The sequence below is a fragment of the Macrobrachium nipponense genome, chromosome 46 (assembly GCF_015104395.2).
Source record: "Macrobrachium nipponense isolate FS-2020 chromosome 46, ASM1510439v2, whole genome shotgun sequence".
NCBI lineage: Eukaryota > Metazoa > Arthropoda > Malacostraca > Decapoda > Palaemonidae > Macrobrachium > Macrobrachium nipponense.
The window spans coordinates 1,959,960-1,985,308 of NC_061106.1; the positions used below are offsets into that span (position 1 = coordinate 1,959,960).

The 25,349-nt window shown below is 41.7% G+C and overlaps 1 long non-coding RNA gene across 1 annotated transcript; it reads left to right on the forward strand.

The window, feature by feature from the left end:
• Positions 1 to 1,887: 1,887 nt before the first annotated feature.
• Positions 1,888 to 25,096, forward strand: LOC135214548 (uncharacterized). The gene is made up of 3 exons (XR_010314393.1): positions 1,888 to 2,111; positions 23,474 to 23,622; positions 24,898 to 25,096. It is a non-coding gene; the product is annotated as an uncharacterized LOC135214548 (long non-coding RNA).
• The last annotated feature ends 253 nt before the right edge of the window (positions 25,097 to 25,349 follow it).

Sequence of the window (25,349 nt, forward strand, 5' to 3'; positions counted from 1 at the left end):
CAACAACAGGACAATACGTCCTTTTTTTTCTGGGCTTGAGACAAAAAATACAAATTTGCATTCAGTCGAGAAGTCAAGAATGATGAAAATAGTCGTTAAGTCAAAGAATCTTGTTTAGTATATTGGCTTGAACAGGTTTTCCTTAGTTGCCTGCATGACTCGGAAGCGCTCGCGTGCATCAGTCATGCTTAAACTACGCACTACGAAGTAGGTTTTCATTGTTAGTCCCACAACGGCCACGAATAGTCTTGACTTTCTTTTCTTCCATGGAAAGAGTAAAATATCCTCTCTTCCTACAATTTGGGGAAGTACCCGGTAAACCTAAAAATTTTCCTTGTCCACCACTCCTTTACATTGTTTCTGTAGGAGAATAATTGACGGTCAGTATATGATATAATTCAGAGCTTTGCTTGACATGGGGGATTTATGAGCCTGTAGTGAATAATTACTTCCGCCGGCGAATGATGAAAGATGTTTAAATCCATATTTACCTGTCCAGTTTCTTAGCGAAGAATTTGATTAACAAACAAACAGAGTTTGATGAAATTTGACGGGTTTATTCACTAGTTGTCAGTCTCAAAACAATCGGTCAATCAGGTCAGACCTGACGATTTGTTTTCATGGGAGCCTTCTCAAATGTGAGCTGATTCCTTTCAAATGTTATTCATCGTCAGGTCACATAATGAATTTAATGCCAAGTTTCATCAATTTATGTTCACCCATTATGTATTACCCGGGCTAACATGCACGAACGCACATGCAGCCATAAATATAGGGATATTGGGTGGTTGAAATTGCAGCATGTCTGAGCGGCCTTGGTGGGAATCATGCCCCGTGATGTTTTGATCTAGATATAGCGGCAGCCAGAGTATCATTAGATGGCTTTTTGAGACTGTTCCTCGAACGACGTCACGGGATCGATGTAATATGCTAAGTACGTCGAGGTGGTCGACCTGTGATATCATGCTGATGTCATCCAAACTTATTGTTGCAGCAGCAAAAGTTTTCTTCTTAAATATTCGTCTCCTGTCTCCATTTTACGCTAGGGTTATATTGTTATTTTATGTAATTTCTGCCATAAGCAGTAACCAATTCGATTGCACATGTCGCTGCGTCAAGAAACAAGTTGCTGAACTTTATTCTTATTTGTAAATTGTTTTGTGGTTAATATGCACCTAGGTAAAGCGTTAAATAATCAAGCATGAATCGATAAGTTGTTGCAGTAACTTTTTGACCTGAATAAGGATGAATCTTATATATTCGACACATTGTCAGCTTAATTTCAACATTACTTACTTTACATAAGCCCTTGAAGTTTTTCTTCGACTCGTTAGTAGGCCACACTCTATTTTTGAAGATGTGGCAGTATGTTGTGTTTTATCACTGGTTCAGTTTTCTGAATTTTAAACATTACGAATATTTTCAGTTTTATTATTTAATAATGCGTCTGCTTTCTTGTTTTACTGGAGTGACTCGACAAAAGACGTCTAAAATTAGCAGGTATTCCGATACTGAATATTCGTGAATATTTATTAATACGATTCAGTCCAAGGTCACTGAATTATATACATGTTTGACGTTTTAAATGTTATTTTGCTTTGAATTTATGACGGAAATTTTTTATGCATTTTTCTGTATCTTAATTCTTTTGCCTTCAAGTTATTTTACAACTGTGTTCAAAGTTTCAAACGTTTAAACTTCATTATTCAAGTATTCACCGTTTGAGATGGAATTTAAATAGTTCGCCACCTCCAGGCGCACTGAGGCAGGCACTTTTTTCCTTTGTTTTTTAGCCGCCTGGCGGTGAAAATCGGATTCACCATCAGCAGTAAATCCAAAGACTTTGGCAGTAATCAGTACTGTATCAGACCGGCGACGGTCCTCGTTGCTCCTCCAATCCCACCCGGCTCTGTCAAGCATATAGTAGAGGACGTTCCTCCATTGCTTCCCTGCTCTACTCGATTCTCGTTTAATGATGGATCACCGTCAATTATGTCTACTGTTATTAAAAAACTCGTCCGCTAAATTAGCAAAGGTTTGGAGATAGACAGAGTGGCAGATAAGATCCAGGAATTTCCATAAGGAGCAATAAACCTCATTGTCAGAGAAAGGTAAGGCGAACACACTTTTTCATTCGGTCTTTTTTTTATTATCTAGCATCCTCAATTTGTCAACATTCCGTTTCACATCAAATAAATGGTTTAATTTTCACTTGTAATTACTTTACGCAATGAAGTAATGTATATTTCCTGTGTTCATCATTCGGTCTACATAAAGAGGTGCTGGTGAAAAGGCTTGGAAATTCAGCGAAGCTGCTGAGCGGTGAATTGAAGAGTTGTATTTTTATTGCCCTTGTGCCTCACAAAATTTTTATACTATTTCAGAATTTGTTTAATTTTATAATGAGTTTTCATGTGTAAGATATATTTGATTTGCGTTGGGTTAAATTTATTAACCAATATGTTACTCTTTTATAATTGAACTGGGTGTGCATGTAACTTATCTTATGTAAAGAGTATGATGAGATGAAGTTTTTTTTTTTTTCAGGCTATCACCTACTGTAGGTCTAGCGAGTGTTAATATATTTTTGGGTATTATTACAGTTTCAACCATTATGGGAAATCTATTTTATTAATATTTTTCCCCGAGTAAAGCACGTGATAACAAAACACTTCTACTCAATACATATTGTCGCTAATGCATACTTACAGAGAAAAAAAATATATTAAGTTTTTACCTCGAATTTTTCCTAAGTCGGGAGAGGTGTTTACTTTTAATGAGCCCTCTAACTTACTTTCTTACGCAAACAAAAGCAGTTCCAGTTACTCATTATTGGCTGAGAGGTGTGACATAGTTATGACGTCATGGGTTTCATAACCAATTACGAACGACTTTAGTCGAAAAACTAAGTTTTCACTAGCATTTCAGCGGAAGTAATAAAGTTACCTGTCGCAGTGTCCCCACTGGTATCCTTGTTTGACTGAATACTCGAAAAATGAAGCAAAAAACGGCATTTTGTCTTCCTGTACCTGGCATGGCAGTGGCTGGCCCTTCTGGCATTAATTTTAACAGACCTTCGATTTCCTACAGATTGTTTGCAGTGCAATGTGGGTTACGGTGAATTTTATCATTATTTGTCTAGTGGTGGTAAAGAAGTTGTGATTGAATATGCTCAAAGACATAGTATAATTTCATTCTAAAGCAAAAAAACTGCGAGTGTTGTGGAGCTACTAGCCTTACTGTAAACCCTGTGGCTAGCGCGCGCAGCACAACGTTACCTCTTGCCGTACATGCCGTGCTTGCCAAGAATCTTTAAATATGCCTTACTGACAGCACACACACATCGATCGTCGCGGATATGTACTAGTCGCTCCCCACTTTGTTTGTGGTTGTTTTGGTATCGCCGCCATATGGGTTTTGGTGTTCTTCCGCCGATTTCGGTCGGCGGTCGAGTGGGCCCGCGAACTGTAGGTGCTCCATGGATAGGTCTAGGTAGGTCTAGTGATTTTTCTGGAAAAACTCATTGTTTTAACTCCAATTACATAGTAAATCTCTAAATTCGGATGGTTTGCAGTCAAAATAAATGTTAAATCCGTTGGAACTAAATTATTTCTGATGCAACAAATATATTTTTTATTCCAGTTTTCCCATAATGGTTGAAACTGTAATTTTACTTATTTTTGTATAGGCTAGCATAGGTTGCTGATCATGTTTACTCTTAGGCTAGGAAAGCAAAGCCTGTTTGGTTTGTAGTTAACTTAGAATAGGTTAGGCTCTGTTAGATCTCGGTGATAACTCCGCGTTAGGTATTTCTTTGGAAATTTAGGGACTAGACTAATCAACCCCCAGGGCTAGTAATAAACACAGCGAAATACATTTGACGCCCTAGTCCCTAGTGTCTGTCGTAATAGGGAGAACATTCCTTGCAGTCCATGCGGAGTTATTCTCAAGAATTACCTTGGCTATTGTCAGAAAATGAGTTTTTTTCTTCACTTTAATACCAGTTAATATTATTGAAGTTTTTTCTTTTTCCTGTAGTCTCGGTCACATTAAATTTTTTGATGTGAAGAAATACTGTAGGCCATTGTAAGGTTATCAAGATATTGACAGACAAGTACCACCCTCTAAGACTCTTCAAAGTTCTTCCACCTTTGTTGCACAGTTCTTTTTTTTTTGTCCAAAGCAATGTATTTCTGGAATGTTTTGGTTTCATCTGGAAGGGTGGGTACCTAGGTATATGCAAAGTGCCAAAACATGTTTGGTTCTTTATATTGACTGTCAAGAGTTGAGTAGTATTTTGGAATTGCAGATTGCTTAAGAAATTGGGAAATTTTATTTAAAACCATTATTGTATTTTGGACAAAAATTTAATTTTTCTAGGCTGTATGTGCTTTGAAGAAGTAGTTAGAGATAGTGGACCCCAACCTTTTATCTTACAATTTGGGGGACTACAGTGGGAAAGCAGATTTTTTAGATGGAGTAAAATGTAAAACTAAAGTACATGGATCAGTTAAACTTAACCTAACCAAGGGGTCACATCTTGACCCAGCTGTAGGGGGCTTCACTTCCACTGGAAACCACTGGCACTACCTAACCTAACGTAGGGCACCTGGTCCTTGGCCTATTGCAAAATATTAGTTTTCTCTGAACTTACTGTAATCTGAAGCAGAACTATCAGATAAGTCAAAATCTCCTTAGAAGTTGATAGCCTCTTGGTGTCAGACTATGGAGGGTTAACTGGTGGTTCCCAAACAAAATTAATTTCCATGGTGGAAGGTGCAAACCTCTCAAGGAGAAACCTTTGAAATTATGAGCCAAGAAATTACATCTCCACATTTTCTTAATTGTAGTAAAATTTTATGTAAAACTATATTACAATGTTGTTTGTGAGGAGGACGATAGTGCTGTCAGAGCTGTAACTCCATTCATTTCATTTACTGTGCCTTCTTTCAGATTCTCATTCTTCCATAACTTTCCACAATCTCCTAACAATTGATTCATAGTGCAACTGCAAGGGTTTCCTCCTGTTACACCTTTCAAACCTATTACTGTCGATTTCCATTGGCCTAAATTCTATATTCAGTTCAGTGTACTAAAAAACTGACTTCAGTGTGTAGTCATAGGTCTTTCATTGCAGGTGTGTAACACTTCTTCCTTAAATTATTATCTTGCCTAATATTCATTGTGTGTTTGCAGGCTTATGTTCATTTCAGTAACAGATTAGCTGTTTAGAGTGGGAAAGGAGGATTTTTTGCAAGGAGGAAAATACCCAAGAGTGAAACACAAGGATGTATACTAAACAAGCGTACCATTGATATTTCAGCTAGTCCTGATTGTGATTACGTTTTTTTAACAGAAATTATACATTAGGTACATAAGGAATTTGTGACTTGTCTTGTTTGGGGATAGGGCAAAGCCCATGATCAGTAAAGGACCTTGCATCCAAGGTTTGGTTAGGTATGGCTGTGTTAGGCACAGTCAGTGTTAATTTTAATTTACAGTGCCCTAGGGCAGAAAAGGGAACATTGCCCTAGATTTAAATTGCAATCTTATTTTAATTTTTTCCCTGTGTGAGGTTAGGCTAGGTTGGATATTATATTACATTATGCTGAGCTTTTAAGTCTCATTTATATGCTTGATATAGAAATCATACTGAAATCTCATAACTTGTACTGTTAACATCTTTTAACATCCAGCCTATAAGCTGATGGGGGCTCCAGGGGTCTGTGGAGCAAAGCCCACCCAATCAAGCAAGGACCTGGCATCATAGGTTAGGTGAGGTTTTCAACCCATAATTTATCTTCCCTTCTATCGAAAAACGGCACTGTTCTGCTGTGGCTCCTGATGATTGTAAGATATACGTAGATGTAAAGGAGAATGGGAGAATCATTATTTGATTAGTTTTGAGGAATTTTATCATATGCTCTGCAAACATCCTTGGTATTCAAGCTACCATTAGAATGCCACAAGGTTTTGGATTCGTGAGATTCTTAACTTTGTAAGAATTCAACTGGTTATCATTCTCTTATCCTAAAGATGACCGCAAATTTACCTCAAAAGTTAGTGTTTAGTTTAGTAACATGCTTTTTTTCCAAATTCATACTGGTGTGGTTTTTAAGACAGGTCATATATGGGTCTATAAAGAATCCAGAGAAATTTTAGGCTGTTTTATTTGTAGGAATGTTACAGCATTACATATTGAACTGGTTCCTTAAATGGCATTTATCAAGCTGCCGTCAGTTCTTGGCTTTTGACATATTCTTTTGTAATATGACTATAAAATTATTACCCTTTACCTGGGTTAGTGGTTATGATTCATAGAATTTTAGGTAGATCCTAAGGCTGTTGTACCGCGGTGCGAAAAACTAGACTATAACCCAGGTGACCGTTTTCCTTTAACAGTTTTACCTCCTGAACAAGAATTTAAAGTACATTTTTTTCGGAGCCCAGCTGTAATTTACCTTTCGAACTCTATCCTACGGTAAGTGGGACCAATGGGCAATGGGGCGGGGTTCTGGGTGGGGTAAAACACTTGGGAGAATTATGCCGTTCAACTCTATCCTACGGTAAGGAGGACCGATGGGAATGCGGGGTTTTGGGTGAGGTGAAACACTAAGGGGAAGGTTTTGCCGTTTTATTTTGTTATTTCCTCTTATTCATGACATTTGAAACCTGAAATACAAGCTGAAATAAAGCGATAAATAAACCGATAATGGAGCCGTTACATACCCCAAATCCACTGATTACTATTGCTATTACGACGCCGAATCCTACTACGCATGTGCCAATCCTAGGGCGCATGCACCGTGATATAAGGGAGCTTTTGTTTCGCACACAAACTTCCTAAGGAGATAAATGACGGGGGTTTTGGTGGGGGTTACACGTATTTAACCAATCATGTTGCATTACTAACCCTACATTGCGACAGGTGGTTTTGGGGGGATTCCTGCATTGTTACATATATTCCTTTTCCTCAGTTGTTTTGTAATTGTGTAATATTATTTCAAGCTTTTATTTCAGTTCTGTATATCATAGTATTGAATAATATGTGCACTGACTTGTTCTCACTTCATAAAGTTGCCCTATATATCTTACAATATAACGTTACAATTGAGGGCATGCCCCAGAAAGTCTCCTGAGGGGTGGGACTAGAAGGAGGTTTTAGGACGTTTCGAGACCTTTCTGTCAATGACGTGAAAATTTATGGTATTACACTTTTACATTTTAGACATTCCAAATTACACATGCATTTTTTTCTCCCTTTTTTCTATATTCACCTTTACTTGCCTTTCTGATCCATAACAATTAATTGGATAACATTTTACTTATTATATTTACTTTCATATTACGTATATAATCTTTCTCAAGTGGGGTATGGGATGCCACCCCTCCCACCCCCTGATCTTGGTCATACATTTGTTCCGATACGTAATACAAACCATCGGTCCTTTAACAATAGGAAGTAGCTAGCGGCAGCTGGGACGGTCGTAAGCTTCGAACAAGGGGAGAACGGTAGTTAACTGCTTGTCCGATCGTGCGCGCGCCTGAGAGTTGAAGAATCACTTTTGCTTTCGGCCGCGGGTGTGAAGGACGTGTTCGTCATCGCTCTCTGCCCGCTTCATCGTCGTATGCTTTGTTTATATTGTGTTTTCTACTAATGGTTTGTTTGACTTGAAAATGAAACTGTAAGTACACTGTTTTCATTTTCATTACTTAATTATGAGCCAACAGGGAGCTATCGCCGTAGATGCGGCGATTTCCGCCCTTTTCATGAAATTGATACCCTTGAATTATGTCTCGGTGCCGAGGGCGGGCGCGCTCGCGCCGAGTCATGTATTTTGGGCGAAAGTGTGTAATTGAAAAATGTAGTACTCTTTTCATTATATTTTTGCCCTGTGCGTTCGTTGCCGAGAGTGTGATTGCGCTCGGCACGAGCCTCTTATTTTGTATGAATAGAATGCAATGAAAGTGGATTCGCAATGCAGTATTCTTTTCACTTTTCATTTTCATTTATTTAATTGCATCAAATTTAATTTTGGATCAATTTCCGCTCTTACCCGGGAATTGATCCTTACAATTTATTTTGTTCATGAAACTTACCTGTCAGATATATATATAGCTGTATTTTCTGAAGTCCGACAGAATTTTAAAAATCTCCGGCACACACAGTGGTCGGCCAGGTGGTTAGTACCCATTCCCGCCGCTGGGAGGCGGGTATCAGGAACCATTCCCGTTTTCTATTCATAATTTTTCTGTCACCGGTACTGGAAACACCTGTTTTCAGTACCTCCGTCTTAGGATTTTGGAAACTTCATTGCCGCTAAGTATCCTAATTGTCTTTTAATTTATTTACTTGGATTTGTGGCTAGGCATACGCTATCTTAAATTGATTTGAATTTTTTGATTCATTTTTTGCATAAGATATCTGAATCTAGTTAGGCTAGTTTTCAGAGGGTGTTGTCTGCAAAGATAGGTGTGGCTACCGAAAGCTTCGGTAGATCCGCACTTGGTATGCACGAGGGGTATGGGTCTTGCTTCTTTGTTGAGATTTTTCATGCAAGGAGTGTGAGACTTTGTCTAATTCCGTAAGGAAGACGTATGATTTGTATGTACGCAATTAATCAGTAAACATGTCTAATTTCGTAAGGAAGACGTATGATTCGTATGTACGCAATTAATCGGTAAACAAAAGTCAGGGTAGTGATCCTGCTAACCTTCCTGTAGACTTTATTTTGCCTAACCCTGTAGTATGGCCTACGGGTTATGAATATGTCTGCGAGAGGTGATCGCTCTCCTTCATTGTTGTGAAGAGTGCTACTTCTGTTATTGTTACTCCTAACCCTGTAATGTTGCCTTCGGGCCCTAAAACAGTGTCTGTAGAGGTTATTGCCCTTTCTCTAATACTCTTTTGATTCGTAACTTAGAATTGAAAGTGCTTGCTTTAGAGAGCAATAGTGAAGTGGCTAAGTGCAGTGACAGTGCCCCTTGTGTAGTGGAGGGTGTGTCAGATCGGCCTTATTTCGCCTCTAGGCCGGACCTCTCTGCTTGACTCCCAGGACCCGGGGAGAGAGCATGTCGAAAGCCGAAGGAGGGTTACGAGGAACCCCCACCGATCTGGTGTGCCTTCGGCAGTTTCTGATGAAAATCCCCAGACTGCCAAAGTGCGTGCACGTGCACGAATCCTGAAGGATTGCTTCTCGTCCTCCGAAGCGTCCTCCCCACGCAGGGGTTGGAGCTTTCGGAAGGACTCGCGCCCTCTAAATAGAAGCTTTATAGAAGAGGACGCTTCACGTCCTCTCTCTCTCTTGTTATGCGTTTCAGTGAGAAGTAAGAAGGCGAACGTCGCCTGATCACGTGTACGTCTTTCCACCGAGAAATATGAAAAAGAAAGTCTTAGTAGCAGGACGCTTTTGAGAGCGGACGTCCGAGCTTTGTTACTGTGAGAATAAGAAGGCGTTCCCTCGCCCCTCGTATTCTCACATGATCAACCCTTCTCCTGAGACTGCTTCGTACAGTCGGATTTCTCTCCGAGATGTATCTCGCTCTTCCCTGAAGGCAGTTTCTCTCGCTTGTTTTGACGCCTGTCAGGAGCGTGACGCTTTTCTGCATGCTTCTTTTGACGCTCGGATGGACGCCAGGGGCGCGCGGGTGCATGCCAAGCGCGAACCAGTGGACGCCAAGCGCGCGCCAGTGGACGCCGAGCGCGCACCAGTGGACGCCGAGCGCGCACCAGTGGACGCCGAGCGCATGCCGAGCGCACGCCGAGCGCGCGCCAGCGCACGCCAGGTGTGTCGCCTGGCTGAACGTTTCTGTTGAACTCTTCAAGCTCTTGTTTAGGTAAAGCGCAGCCTTATTAGGGAAGTAAACATACTGTGTGAGGGAATGGATGAGCTTGCTGGGGACCATTTTCTTCCTAAAGAAGTTTGTTTCCCTGAATAGACTGCAATTCAGACCTCTACATGTTTTTCCTACCGGGAAACTGAAATTTTATTAGAGATCTAGGAATGATTCTGAACCATCTCTCAGTGCGTCAAGTATCACCTGAGGTGATAGAAAGAAGGTGCCGGACATCTGGAGAGGGTTTCAGATGTCCTGGATCATAATCTGAAAGAAGTGGAAGCAATTCGGTCGTCCTCCAGTCCTCGAAACGAGTTTTTGGAACCAGTGGTCCATATCAACTCTGGTCTTCCACAGCTCTCTCATATCTTAGGAAGTATCTTCTCTCGATCCCTGTTCGGGTTTACGAGAAAGAGCCTATTATAACAACAGACGTAGAATGTAACGATCCTCTAGAGGTTCGTTACAGGATTGCAAAAGTCCGTACGAATCTTCTAGATCGACGGCAGCAACTACTGACTTCCGAGTGGAATCTTTCTTTAGAAGTATGCTGAGAGTTGTGGAGACTTTAGGGACGTCCTTTCATTCATCTCTATGCAATGTTGAGGACGAAGAGGCTTCTTCTTCTCTGCTCCCTTATTCTCGATCCGGGAGCGGTACCTTTAAACGCCATCCTATGATATTGAACGGGGATGGATGTTTAGTCTCTTTTTCCCCTTTTTCAAATGCTTAGGAAATGTAATAGATGATTTATGACGTCACAGGGAGCGACAATGATGCTGTTCGCCCCATGTTGGCCTTCAAGATCCTAGATTCACAGAGGTCACGTCCTTCCTAGTTCACTTCCAAGGACCTTTTTTCCAAGAGAGTCGGTCTACTCTAACACGAAAGTACCTATAACCTCTCCGCTCTGAGTCTGACCACGTTCAGACTATCGAGATGTTGACAGCATAAGATTACCGTCTTCCCTTTCCGTTTGAAGAATGGGATAAGCTGGCAGTCACAACTATTAAAGAATATGCAAATATGTTGTTGATGGCCTTTGGGCTCAGAGATTTGCTTCTGTCAAACAACAAAGCCCTTCACGATCTTTGAGTTCTGTGGAATCTCGAAACACACTCACCATCTACTTTTTGTCTCGCCTGTTTTCTCGGAGTCAGATACTCGTGCGAGATCAGGCGACATATAGTAGCCCTGAGTTTCTTGTTGACGAAGTCGGTTGCGTTTATACACCCCCGATGATCGTTTTACATGAGACCAGGTTTGGACTGTCAGGCATTCGTCCTTCGGGACTGAATCGCCTTTTTGCTCCTCGCTCCTTTCTCCTGGCACAGAAGCTCGAGTCAGGAGTTGCTCAGGAGTTGATTCGCTAACGACGTTGGGTTGCGTTGATACACCCCCCAAGGTTTGCTTAGCTTGAATTGCCCAGGCAGTCCAGACACTCATCCTTCAGCGAAGAATAGTGCCTTATGGTCTTCAGGTACAGCCTTGCTGTCCTTGATTCGTCTGACTGGTCAACTGGTCGTCACCTGACTAGTACAGACGGACTGACTGTGCATGTCCAGATCGAAGCTTTTCTATATGGAAACTTAGATGTAGTCTGAAGTTCTTGATGTCAAAGCATTTCGAACCTCTCCTTTTGGTTAACTTATTGCACATGACCAGAAAGGCCTATTTTCTAACCACTCTAGGTACGACAAAGAGGGTTAGTGAGGTTTTAAGCCATCGTCAGAAGTTTTGGCTTTAGGGAACACAATGCGGTGTTCGCTAAACCTTCCGTTGTGGCCTAAGAATGGAAACCCGTCTAGTCCTTGGGCCAGGAGCTTGGAATCAAGGGATGGCAAAAGTTATTGGGCAAGAGCCAGAGAGAGTCCTGTGCCCTGTCAAAGAACACCCTGGCTTTAGTGTTAAGGATTCTTTCAAAAGTCTCCTTCATTGTGTTTGCACAAAGATTTGAAATCTTTTGATCTGAATGCTCACGAGGTAGAGGGCGCGGCCTCGGAAGCATTTCAACAGAGCATGGCACTCAGTATCATACTGAGTACCAAGTTTTAGCGAGCAACTCTGTGTTTGCTCACACTTCCTGCGGGATGTGAAGACGACATATGAGATCTGCTGCTCTCTAGGGCCATACGTGTCTGCAGACACAATCTTGGGGGCAAGAAGTACCACTCATCCTATCCTGTAGAAATGGTTATGGTTAGGAAGAGCTCTTAATTTAGTTATTGAGTCGCCGCCAATGGCGACTTCTTAACTCTTAAGCCTTAGTTAAAACACCTTAACTTTGCTAGGTTGGTCAGGTGGTGATGTATATATATTATATATATATATATATATATATATATATATATATATATATATATATATATATATATATATATATATATATATATATATATTTTTATTTTACTTCTTAGCCCTCATGGTATGGTTAATATGGTCTAGTCATGTCGTGGTCTCTCCCCTGTTGACAGATCATCTGGAGTGCACCAGCTATATAGGTCTCTACCCTCGCTGGCAACTCTAGTAGCACAAGCAGACTTACGTGGCAATAACCACGAAGCCAGCTATGCTAACAGGTGGAACCAAGATGTAAATCATCTGCATGCATTTGTTTCCCAAAATCCTTCTATTCTGTCCCTTCCCACCTCCAACGGTGGGATTCAGCTATATATATATATCTGACAGGTAAGTTTCATGAACAAAATGATATTGTTATGATACAATAAAGTTTGTTCATACTTACCTGGCAGATATATATAATCAAGTACCCACCCACCTCCCCTCAGGGGACAGTGGAAATAAAAATTATGAATAGAAAACGGGAATGGTTCCTGATACCCGCCTCCCAGCGGCGGGAATGGGTACTAACCACCTGGCCGACCACTGCGTGTGCCGGAGGTTTTTAAAATTCTGTCGGACTTCAGAAAAATACAGCTATATATATATCTGCCAGGTAAAGTATGAACAAACTATTGTATCATAACAATATCATTTTCTGTGAAAGTGAAATCGCAAGTGCAGTATTCTGTTTCATTTTCATATAAATTTTATGATAGCATCATATTATTATGGATCAACTTTCCGCTCTTACCCGGAATTGATCTTTTCCCCCCCCTTTAAGTTCTATGAAGTGAATCGCAAGTGCAGTATTCAGTTTCATTTTCATATTTTCACTGCTGTGCGGGGGTAGGGGAAGCGAAGGTCTGCCAGGAAGTCGTCGGAAAGCTCTCCCGCGACTCCATTGGTATCCGATTCTTCGTCTTCCTTCCTGCTCCCCGCTCAGCTTCCTCGTTGTATTTTGTATTTGGGGTCTTCCTTGCGTTCGGGGTGGGGCATGTCTCCCCCCCGTGCGTGAGGGAACCCCTCTTACTAATTTGTCTGTGCTACTGCAGGTGCTACATCCGTGGGAGACGACCTTGGACAGGTATGGACCACTGCGGCGGCAGGGCGTGCCTAGCATCCACGGGCTGCTGCAGCGTCTAGCGAGGTCTGGGGCGGTGACCTTGGAGCGGCCGCTTATGCTGCTTCCCCCCGCTGGTCTACACTCCCCATGCTGTGTCGGTGACGCAGTCTGCCGCTACTAGGGCCGGTCGCCGCCGTACCGAGGGGGGGTATGCCGCTGCTGCCTGTTCTTAGTGTTACCTGCCCCAGACTTCCGCTGTTCCAGCAGCTCGCCCCTGGACCAGCCGCCAATACCCAGGTTCCCGCTGGCTGCCGATGATTCTACGAGGCGATGGCTGGGCCTGCCGTACCTGCCGCTAATGTGGTTCCCGCTACTGGCTTGGCTGTCCCTTCTTGGTTTAACCGCTGCCGCTGTTCCTGCCGCTCCTGAGCTGGTTGCTGTTCCTGTCGCTCCTGGTTCCTGCGCCTGTCCATGCTGGTCCTGCCCATGGTGTGTCTTCCCCAGTCCCAGGTCCTTCCGGACAGGTGCAGTCGGGCCGTGTTGCTTCGGCAATAGCCCCGACTCCGGCCTGGATGGAGGACCTGACGACTGTCCTGCTTGAGCTGACGAGGAAGAAGAAGAAAAAAAGGAAGGTGTCATCTTCGTCTTCATCGTCTGCTGCTGCCTCCCCCCCCTAAGAAGTCTCCTTCGGGAACTTCTAAGGGCCCGTCCCACCCCGGTGGGACGGGGGGGTCCTTCTGCTGGTCCTTCTGCTCCTTCGGGAGCGGGGCCCGTCTCCCCTTCCGTAAGGAAGAGATAGACGGGGACCAGAGGAATACCGGTTAGCACTGGTACTTCCTCGCCTGGTGCTAGCGGCGATGCCGCTACGCTAGGTTCCGGCTCGGTCTCTTGTTCGCGAGAGATCCCGAGTGTACGCTCTCCCTCGGGAGACCGTGCAGCCAAAGTTTCGGCACCAGAGTTCGCTCGGCACCAAGACGCGGCACGGAGCAGAAGGCTGGTGAGAGCCGCTCAGGTGACTCTCGCCAGGCCAGCGGCCGCTCTTGCAGCGTCCAGCCGGTAACCCGGGTTTCCCCCCTAAGAAGGCTCCTTCGGGAACTTCCAAGGGCTCGTTCCACTCCCGTGGGATGGGGGGGTTCTTCTGCCGGTCCTCCTGCTCTTTCGGGAACAGGGCCCGTCTCCCCTTCCGCAAGGAAGAAGACGGGGACCAGAGGCGTACCGACTACCACCGGTACTTCCTCGCCTGGTGTTTGTGGCGCTGCCGCTACGCCAGGTTCCGGCTCGGTCTCTCGTTCGCGAGAACTTCCGAGAATACGATCTCCCGCTGGAGAGCGTATAGCCAAATTTTGGCGCCAGAGTTCGCTCTGCGCCAAGTACGTGGCACGGAGCAGAAGCTGGTGAGAGCCGCTCATGTGACTCTCGCCAGACCAGCGGCCGCTCTCGCAGCGACCAGGTGGTAACCCTGGTAGACGTGACTCTCTCTGACCAGCCACGGGCTGAGGCTGGGAAGAGGTTCCCCCCTCCCGATCGTTGGTGCCAGCCTCGGCTGGTACCAGCGGTATGACGCTCCGCGAGGACACGCACCGGTCTCACCGCGACAGTGGTCTCTGCAGGTCTCCTGACCGCTGCTCCCACAGGGACCGGGCGGATAGGGGGACCAGCAGCAGTTCCTCTGCACACGAGATCGGGGCCGCTGTTCTCGGTCCAGCCGTTTCCCTGGGAAACGGCTCGACTAGGCCTGCAAGTTGGCGATCGCCTGCAGCCCTCCAAGCCCGCTGGTTCTGCCAGCGAGCGAAAGAGGAGCGTCATGTCTTCCTCTCCCGTGCCTGCAACTTCCTTGGTTTGCACCAGGAAGAGCGAGGCACAGCGGGGTGATCGTGAGGGGCATACCCCGCACGATCCCGTCACGACGCCGTAAGTACCAGGTACGATCTTCGGACCGACCAGGACGTACGCGCAAGTGGCAGGAGGAGATCGAGAGGGGTCTATCGCAGTTCCTCCTCCTTAAGGTTAACAAACCTTCCAAATGAAAGCTCGGTTCTTCATGCACCAGTGGGAGGCAGGCTGGCTCTGTTTTGGGAGGAATGGAAAAACAGAGGAGCAGAAGCCTGGGTAGTCCAAGTACTCAAGTTTGGCTACCGTATTCCTCTCATTTCACCTCCCTCGCTCTCACCTGTGCCAATTCCATTCCAGGCATACTCTCCGGGCTCAGACAAATTTCTGGCGCTAGCCGCGGAAGTGGAAGCGCTCATTCTCAAAGAAGCTATAGAACAGATTGAAGGGGAATTTCCTCCAGGCTTTTACAATTGCCTTTTTGTAGTTCCCAAGTCATCAGGGGGCTGGAGGCCGGTTTTGGATGTGAGCGCCCTGAACTTGCATGTCCAGAAAACAAAATTTCATATGGAGACCACTCGGTCGGTTCTGGAGTCCATCAGACAGGGGGATTAGATGGTTTCTCTGGACATGCAAGACGCTTATTTTCACATTCCGATTCATCGCGAATCTCGGAAGTACCTGAGGTTCATGTTCGAAGGCAAGGTGTTTCAGTTTCGGGCGCTTTGCTTCGGACTGGTGACCGCTCCTCAAGTTTTCACCAGGGTTCTATCCCCGATAGGAAGCTGGCTGCACATATTAGGAGTAAGATTCTCCTTCTATCTGGACGATTGGCTTCTCCGGTCGGAATCAGAGAGTCGGTGCATGAAGGACCTTGGAACAACTCTGGATCTTGCCAGAAAGTTAGGAATTCTGGTCAACAAACAGAAGTCCCAGTTGGTTCCATCTCAGAGCATCCTTTATTTGGGGATGACTGAAGGCTCAAGTTTTTCGGGCTTTTATTTTCTGTCCCCGAAGAGGGTCCAGGCTGCTGGAGACAGTTCAGGAGTTCTTGGACAAAAAGGTAACTTCTGCCAATCAGTGGATGAGGCTCCTGGGCAAATTGACGTCAGTGGAGAAATTTGTGACGTTGGGAAGACTGCACATGAGACCGCTGCAGTTTTTTCTGAGAGCCTCTTGGTGCAGGGAGACGCAACTGGATTCTATTACCTTTCCTGTCACAGACCAAATAAAAGAGGACCTAAGATGGTGGCTGTCTCGGGCAAGATTGGAAGAAGGGTTAGATTTACGACCCATCCTCCCGAACCTACAGTTCTTTTCCGACGCATCGGACACAGGTTGGGGAGTCCTGCTGGGAAATCAACGTGCTTCAGGAGCTTGGTCGGAGAAGAAGTAGTTTCACATAAATGTAAAGGAACTTTTAGCAATTTTCCTGGGGCTCAGACAGTTTCGGAACTTAGTAGAAGGTCAGGTAGTGGCAGTACATTCCGACAACTCCACGGCTCTCTCATACGTGCGGAAACAGGGGGGGACTCAGTCTTTCTCTCTGTACGAAGTGGCCAAGGATCTCCTCCTGTGGACAAACGAAGCGAATGTTCAGCTTGTCCCGAGATTTGTTCCGGGAAAGATGAACATCCTGGCGGACGAGCTAAGCCGTCAACAGCAAGAGTTACCTCTGGAGTGGACTTTGGACGACAAAATTTGTCAGAAACTTTGGCGCCTTTGGGGACGACCGTCCATAGACCTGTTCGCGACTTCAAGGAACACCTGTCTTCCTCTCTCTTGTTCTCCAGTTCCAGATCCTCTAGCTTGGTCGGTGGACGCAATGCTGTTTGATTGGTCGGGTCTGGAAGCTTATGCATTCCCTCCGTTCGGTCTAATAAGAGAGGTGCTGAACAAGTTCATGTCGCACAGCAATGTAACGCTGACGTTAATCGCTCCCTTTTGGCCCAGGAAAGAGTGGTTCCCGGACCTTCTCCATTTGTTAGTAGACTTGCCCAGGCTTCTTCCTCCAGAGAAGTGGCTTCTCAAACAACCTCACTTCAAAAGGTTCCACCAAAACCTGTCCGCTCTAGCTCTGACAGGGTTCAGACTGTCCGGAATCTTGTCAGAGCGAAAGGGTTTTCAAGAAGAGCTGCAGAAGCTATCGCTCGTTGTAGGAGTCTTCTAACAAACTCTATCAAGGGAAGTGGAGAATCTTCCGAGAGTGGTGTAGAGGTGCTAAAGTCTCTACTTCTGCGACCTCTTTAACGGAGATAGCAGATTTTCTTCTATTTCTTAGGGAGTCTAAGAAACTGGCTCCTTCTACGATCAGAGGATAGAGCCATGCTTTCTTCGGTTTTTGGTTTTTTCGACATCGGGGTTTGGATATTTCCTCCAATTCAGATCTGTCGGACCTCATTAGGTCTTTCGAAACCTCTAAGCTCCCTCAGGGGTTTGTGCAAGGGGCCTGGATTTCTGCCTGATTTGCAGTAGGTTTTTCAAATTTCTTGAAGGATTAATGAATAACGACCCTATGATAAACTCCCCCGGACAATGCGACCTCCTGACACTACCCTCCTCTTCGACCTCTGGCACGGACAAGGACAATCCTATAGAAAATTCAATTGTACAGAAGACGACTCATGGCAAGACCTTGAATGTGGCTATGGAAAGTTCTATTAGTAGTGAGAGAATCCTTATGTTGATTCTCTCTCCTCAGATTTAAATTGTGTTTCATTTATGGAAATGTTTGGAAGATATGGTGAAATTAAAGTTATTAAGTATTGTGAAACTGAAGATTTTGCATATTGGAGGGTTTGGATTGAGTTTACTACTCATAAGAATGCCGTGAATGCTGTCAAGTGTTCACATAAGGAAAATTTAAAGTGTGTATTAATTCATAAAATGCCCCAGAATATTGAAGTAGATTCCTTTTATCCAGCTCGAGTCAGTCAGGAAACTTCAGATGGGAAATGTAAGGTGAGGACACCTCTACCTGCCAGGTGGCTGATTGTTTCAACAAAATCAGACTTTTGTAATCTTTTTCACTTCAGAAACATTTAAGAACATTGGTAGGAACAATGACCAACTCAGATATTACTAGATTTGGAAAGAACAGCTTTTTGTTCATGCAAAGTCTTATAGACAAGGCCACATGATCTCTAAACTGAAAAATACTAATATGATAAAAGAGGTCAAACCACACTACTAATGGATTGTGTAGCAGCATGGAAGAGAGGCCAGGACTAGGATTCCATTTCCCTACCATAGTCTTTGGCATCCACTACATACTGCTGGATTACTTCCGAGGCATTCAACTTCATGGATTTATATCGAGCAAGCAGGCACTTGATAACTTTGAGGTAGGTCTCGGTAAATGTTGGCACACTTTACGAGATTTAAAGTTATTGAATGAAAAATTTTAGCGTTGATTCATTAATCCCATAAAAAATAGAACTTGTAACAGAAAGAATTTTACTCTTGTTAATATTTTGCTTTGCCATTTATTCATATATTTTGAGATCTTTTTATTGAAACTTATTCTGAACTTTAAGTCATTGCATAGGCAATAATTTCACATACAATTTTCTGATAGACGTATCATATCTTTTATAGGCTATGCGCAGTGGCATCATGGTAATGGTATTGCTCGATGAATCTTATAAACTTTTCACTGGTTTAAAAGCGATTTGGAGTGTGGAGTTGGGTAACTAGTGCCAGAGTTACCTAGATATGGGGCAGCATCAAGTGTCTTTAATATTAATCTATATTCTGCATAATCTTAAGCTTAAATTTCCTTAATGTTCTATAATAAATTCAATGTTCACTTTGAGTTTGTTTCTCACCATTTTTTATAATCTTCATATATTTTTTCCGAATATGGCTACCGTGACAGGACATTATGATTTTGCTTTGATGCTTGCCCGATGTCTCCACCACTTGCACTGTGGTGGAAACGTTAACATATTTTTTTTTGCATTTTTAATACTTTAGTGTAAAGGTTGAGTGTATTTAATCTTATTAACATATTTCTGAAATAAGTTTCTTTGCTCGGGAATTGCCTTCATTGGATATTTTTTGCATTTGAAACTTTGCTTCCCTGGTATCTTTATTTATAGTCATTGGCCTAGTATTGATACCATCAGTATTTCTTAGCTGCCATCGGTATTTCTTAGTGAAGTGGTAAGGAAATTTTACTTTTTGAGTTTCGGTTTGTTACGCATACTTCAGCCGTTTGAATATTTAGTATTTGTGATAGGTCAGGTAGTTGTATATATTCACATGTCTGAACTTAAGAGATTAGTGAATCAAAGGAAGTATATAAGGAAGTGTGTGACTGAACATTTTAACCGTAAGGATAGTTTTTCCTACATTAGCTAGTGCAGCAAGGGAGAAATTACGCTTGCAATTTGAGCAATGGCTTCCAGAATTGAAAGACTTGAATAAGCGATATTAGAGCTTAAGTATGAGGAATGGGAGGGACGACGAAGAGGAAGAAACGTAGGTCTGAGGAGGAATTGGACTCCTGTCAGGTCTATAATGACAAACTTTTATCTTGCTTATGGATATTAGGAACCCTAGTGAGCCGCCCTCCTCGGTTTGCCATTTGAATGACTCTCTTAGTTCAGCAAGAAGTTTGCTTAAGTCTCCCATAGCTCCCCTGCCTAAATACACTAGTTTCTGATGACGAGGACCTTGTTAGATTTTTTGAAGAATTTGAAGACATTTTAAGTAAATTTAAATATCCTGAATATGATAAACTCTTGTTATTAAAACAGGCAGATCTTAGGCAGGGCCTTAGTTTTAGTAGAGTCCTTAGAAGCAGATAAGCAGGGATATTCACATGAAAAGCAATTACTACTAAAAGCTCTAGCTTCGATGACACAGAAATTTAATGTTTTAAAGGCAGTTATCCCATTTGAAACTTTCTTCCAACACTGATCCTTATGAATTTATCTCTAAGGTTAGGTTAATTATGGAAAGAATACGCAAATTGAAAATGACTCTGGACTGTATACTTCAGTTTTTTATATGGGAAGGATTGAATGATTCAGTTAAGAATCATTTGATTCAAATTACTAACAGCTCCAGGCCAACGTTAAATGAAATTGTAGACAAGTTTTTTTGAAGCTAGTGAGCGTTATTGTAGCCAGTCTAGAAAACTAAAGAAGTCGCTAACAATCTTCCCCCAAAGCATCAAATGCTAGTGGACCATGGAGCTACCAGCTTAGCTGTAGATGTAAATTATGAAAGAATAAGACCTTTAAGCCTTGTAGTATTTGTACTAAAGTGGATGGTAAACCAGCTTGATCACCCTATCCACAAGTGTCCAAATTTGACTCTGCAGAAGCCAAGATAGATAAAATAAGAAAATTTAAAGGATGCCTAAAATGTTCTAACCTAAATCATCACAGTAAATTTTGCAGGTATAGGTTCAATAATAAATGTAGGTATTGCTCAGAGTGGCATTTCAGTTTCTGTGTATTCGGTCTGTTGATGACAAGCAAGTCCCAAATAAATGATGGAAATAAACCAGATAGCCAATCTCTACAGATAAGGGTAAAGATAAAGCAAAATCCAAGCCTAAGGAAAATGAGATATCTGGCTCAATGGTTAACATTGTGGAAGCTTTCCAGAGTGATTCTGACATGCAGACTGTTCTTTCCACTTTTACTTCTACCTTGGATAATGGTTTAAAGTTAAGATGTTTAAAAGACAGTGGCTGTCAGTGTAACTTCATTTGACCGTATTGCAGACCGTTATAATTTTACCACATTAAGGGAAAATATTTCTCTAACAGTAAATGGCATTAACACTACTCAGAACTATACTAACTAAGCTAATTGAAGTAAGTTTACAGATAGGGGATAGGTTCTTAGAAAAATTGAAGCACTGTGTATACCTTCTATTAATGTAAAGTTAAAACTTCCTAAATTAGGTAAAGTAGTAGTGGTTTCAAAGAAAGAGGTTATTTGTTGGCAGATGAAAGCTTGTCAAATGATTCTTGTGATATCCGAATATTCAGTTAATTCTTGGCACTCGCTCAGCATACTGTCTTCCTCAGCAGGAACACTTTTTTTGGATCAAACTTAGAATCTCTATATTCTGAAACTCCTGCTGGAGTATTGTTACATGGTAATGTGGAATAATATTGAAAGATTTATCATTTTTACCTTATGTTGGAAGTTGCTTTCAAGGATTGTTCAACTTTCAGATCATAACTTAGTTGGTAGCATTTTCGGGACTGGTAATACTTGCCTTGTTTTGGATTGTGCTTTTGAAGATACTGTGGATCCCATTAATATTAATGTATTCGATGATAAGGGGGATATAATTGAATCTCGCTTATCAAGGCAGCTAACCAAATTTTAGAAGAAAGTTGTCATAGATTTGTAAAGTCTGAACCTGATGATTCTGATTCTGGGAGTTCTGGATTCTGATTCTGGGAGTTCTGAAATAAATAAGAAGTTGGTTAAGTTTTCCCTTGAAAATATGAAGAGAGATAAAGAAGGTAGAATTGTTGTTCTTTACTTTGTAATTCTCAGGTGTCTCATTTATTAGGTTCCAATCAGGGATTGGCAATTTCAATTTTAAAGTCTAACTTGAAAAAATTGCAAAATAACCAGGGATAAGCTATTGATAATGGATAAGTTTTTTAAAGAACAAGAAAGATGGGGATCATAGAGCGCATTAATAATCTTCCCGAATTTCTCAGAGCACCCTAACCATAGCTTTTTGGCCTCGTATGGGTATCTTTAAGATGGATCGCGAACCACAAAGTGCAGGATAGTGTATTTTGTCTAATCTTTGTCAGCAAGATTCTAGTAAACCTTCCATTAGTCACAATCAGGCTATATATTCAGGACCAAATCTAAACCAGAAACTTTCCTCTGCTATATTACATTTGAGATTTGGACAGAAGTTATTATGTTTTGATATATGTAAAGCATTCATAATCTTGCCTTAAATGACACAGATAGCAATAGGCTATTATGCCTATGGTTCAGAAATGTAGAGAAGGAAGACTTTACAGTTGTGGGATACAGAATATAAGATTAAGTTTCGGCTTAAGATGCAGCCCTGCATTACTGTTACTTGCTCTATATAAGATTTTAATTTTAGAAGTAGACGGTGATGATAGTAAACTTTTACAATTAAAGAGGATGATATATCATTATGTTACATGGATAACTGTGCAGTTGCTTATGAAAGTATTTTTGAGCCTTACAAGTTTTACCTGCAGCAGTACATCAGTAATGATTCTGCATTGCAAGACCACAGATAGTGAGCTTAGTACCGAAACCAATGAAAAGTTAAAACTACTTGGGTTGTCATGGGATAGGAAGCGAGACCGTTTATCTACTAAACCTATTAGTCTTGACATAAAGCTCGAACAAAACAGGAAGATTGCAGTCTATTGCCTCCCAGTATGATCTCTTTAACTTTAATGGCCCTATTCTTAATCGTTCAAGGCTATTTTTGCATAAGTTACAGTGCAAACAAAGATCTGGGCTGGGACAAGGAATTAATTGATGCTGATGTTAGGAGGCAATGGCGGAATATTGCCAAACAAGCAAATGCTGCTTCTGTTACAGAGATACCACGAGCCTTTGGGAGTAGAGAAGATACTTACCGGCTATTGGCATTTTCAGACAGCAGTAAGCAGATGTTTGGTGTAGTCATTTACATACAAAATATTTCCACAGGAAAGGTCAGTTTTGTCTTTGCAAAAAATAGGATAGTAAACAAACAAATGGAATCTAAAAGCATGCCCTCTCTGGAACTTCAAGGTATAACTTTGGCCGTAGAAGAAATTGTATGTCTGTATGAAGAGTTATCAGGAATTTCTTGTATGATGCCAATCAAAATAAGCGATTATCTACTCGGATAGCTTCGTTGCCCTTTCCTGGGTACATGGGTTTTCTGCCAAGCTTGATAAAATGCAGAAGTGCTCAGTATTTGTTCAAAATAGGTTACACACAATAAATGAAACTGTGTAATAAACACCCAATTCATTTTCCTTTGTGTCAGGTTGTGAAAATCCAGCCGATTGCATCACTCACAGCTTATCTTTCAAGCAGCTTCAGAAAACTAACTACTTTTCAGGTCCCGAATTTCTGCTTAATGAGACAGAAGGTCAGCTGAACAGGGAATCTATCTTGGATTTTGTAATACCTGCCCTTCCAGTAAAGCAAGATTCTCCTGTTGGTGTTGTCCAGTCTTATCATGGTACTATAACTACAAGGATTGATGAGCATACTGATGCTTTATCAAGATGTTCTAGCTACCATAAAGTAGTTTCTGTTTTCCGTAGAGAACTTATCTTTGTTAATAACTTGAAAAGGAAACTAAAACTAAAGGATCCTGTTAAGTTTGGACATATTAGCTGTTTTGATATTAATCATAACTTCTTTGCAGAGGCTACAAAGATGGTAATAAGAAGAGATCAGCAGAAGCACTTCCCTGAAATTTTTGAATATTTTGAATCCAGAAACCGGTTGCTCAAAGATATCCCCAAGTTAGTCGGACAGCTCAATGTTTATGTGGATCAGGAAGGCCTGTTAAGGGTACGTAGCAAAATGCAGAAACTGAAAGATGACAGAAGGGTGCGATTTCTCATTGCTAATTTCTAAGGATAGTTTAGCTAACTAAATATATTGTAGTTTAGATTATCATGAACGTTTTTTACATGCTGAATGCTATAGGCTACTGGCTGAAGTACGTAAGATATTTTGGATACCTAGATTTTTTTCAGTAGTTACAATATAATCCGCACATGTCATATGCCGTAGTTCAATGAGAGACAGTTAAATCTTAATCAAAACTGTTTATAGAGATTTCAGGATTAATCCCCCAGAGATTCCTTTCCGCTATAGTTTTTGTAGATTACATGGGACCCTTCTTTGTACGTTCCAGTGGGTGAATAAAAGTAAAACAAAGCATGGATAATATTGTTTCACATGTACATGGAGTTAGAGCTATACAACTGAAGGTGTGCATGGACTTGAGTGTTAAGTAGTATCTTGGAAGCCTTCCCAGCTTTCATATGTTTGAGTTTGGACTACCAAATTTGTGCATTTCCGATCAGGGATCTCAGTTAGTAGCAGGTAGGCAACGTAATTCTAGATTATTTAAAAGACCCAGAAGTTAAACTCTATCTAGAAGAGAATGACATAAAGAACCTTCAGTTTGAACAGTTTTCAAAGGGAACTCTGCTCTTGCTTCAATGGTTAAAGTTGTGTGAAACTTACTAAGAGATGCTTATTTGGAGCCATAAGAAATAATGTTTTAGATATAAGGGATTTTGAGTTTTTTAATGTCACTGTCCATTTATTGAATAGAAGGCCAATAGCTTTCAAAGAGGCATTAAGAGATACAGATATAAACAAAACTCTTCCTGATCCCATAACACCAGAGTGTCTAAATTTAGGGGTTATGACCTTGTTTCAGTTAACTTGATTCCTGAGCTGCAAAGACATCCAGATCTAGAATTGGATGAGACTATTTAGTTTCCCCTTGTGATAAATTTAAAGAAAACTACACAAAACTAGTAAAGTCAGAAGTTCATTTGAATTAACATTATCATGAATTTTTGGCTAACTTGACAAATCAAGCTGTAAATGCGAAAGACAGATTCAAACCTGTAAAATATATACTCCTTCAAAAGAATGATGTGGTTCTAATTAAAAAGAACCATATAGTAAGCGAACCAATACCCAATGGGAATGGGAGTCCGTGATAGTTCTCAATGAGCTTGGGGAAATTACTGGAGTTACCCTACTGAAAGGCAGAACTGGGGAACTTACTAAGAGACATTCATCTAATCTAATATTTCTTTTCAGACCCGATGTTTCTTCAAATGAAGATAAAGACAGTCCTAATTATGGCTCAAATGATTCTAATCTGGCCAGCAATCGCATTCAAGGAAAGCGCAGAGCGGCAAAGATTAGTGCTCTGAAGACCAGACAAATTTTACAGAAAAGTTTGTCTGTGTAGGCTTTTTTTTTTTTATTATTATTGGTGATGGTAATGTAAATAGTCTTGGCAAATATTTAGAAATTTTTTTGGTAGGTGTTTTTAAAATTTCAATCCTGCTTTTATTTCATAACAGGATTGAATGTTTCGGGGGGAGTGTGTTAAATATATTGTTTTTATCTTTTCTTTCCAACTTCAGAATCCTTGTATTCTCGTTTTCTTTATCTTGTTTATTTCTAGTACAAAAAAAGTACTTTGCCTTTTTTCATAATCCTTGGTTTTTAAGCATCTTTTCATAATCCTTGGTTTCCAACTCTCT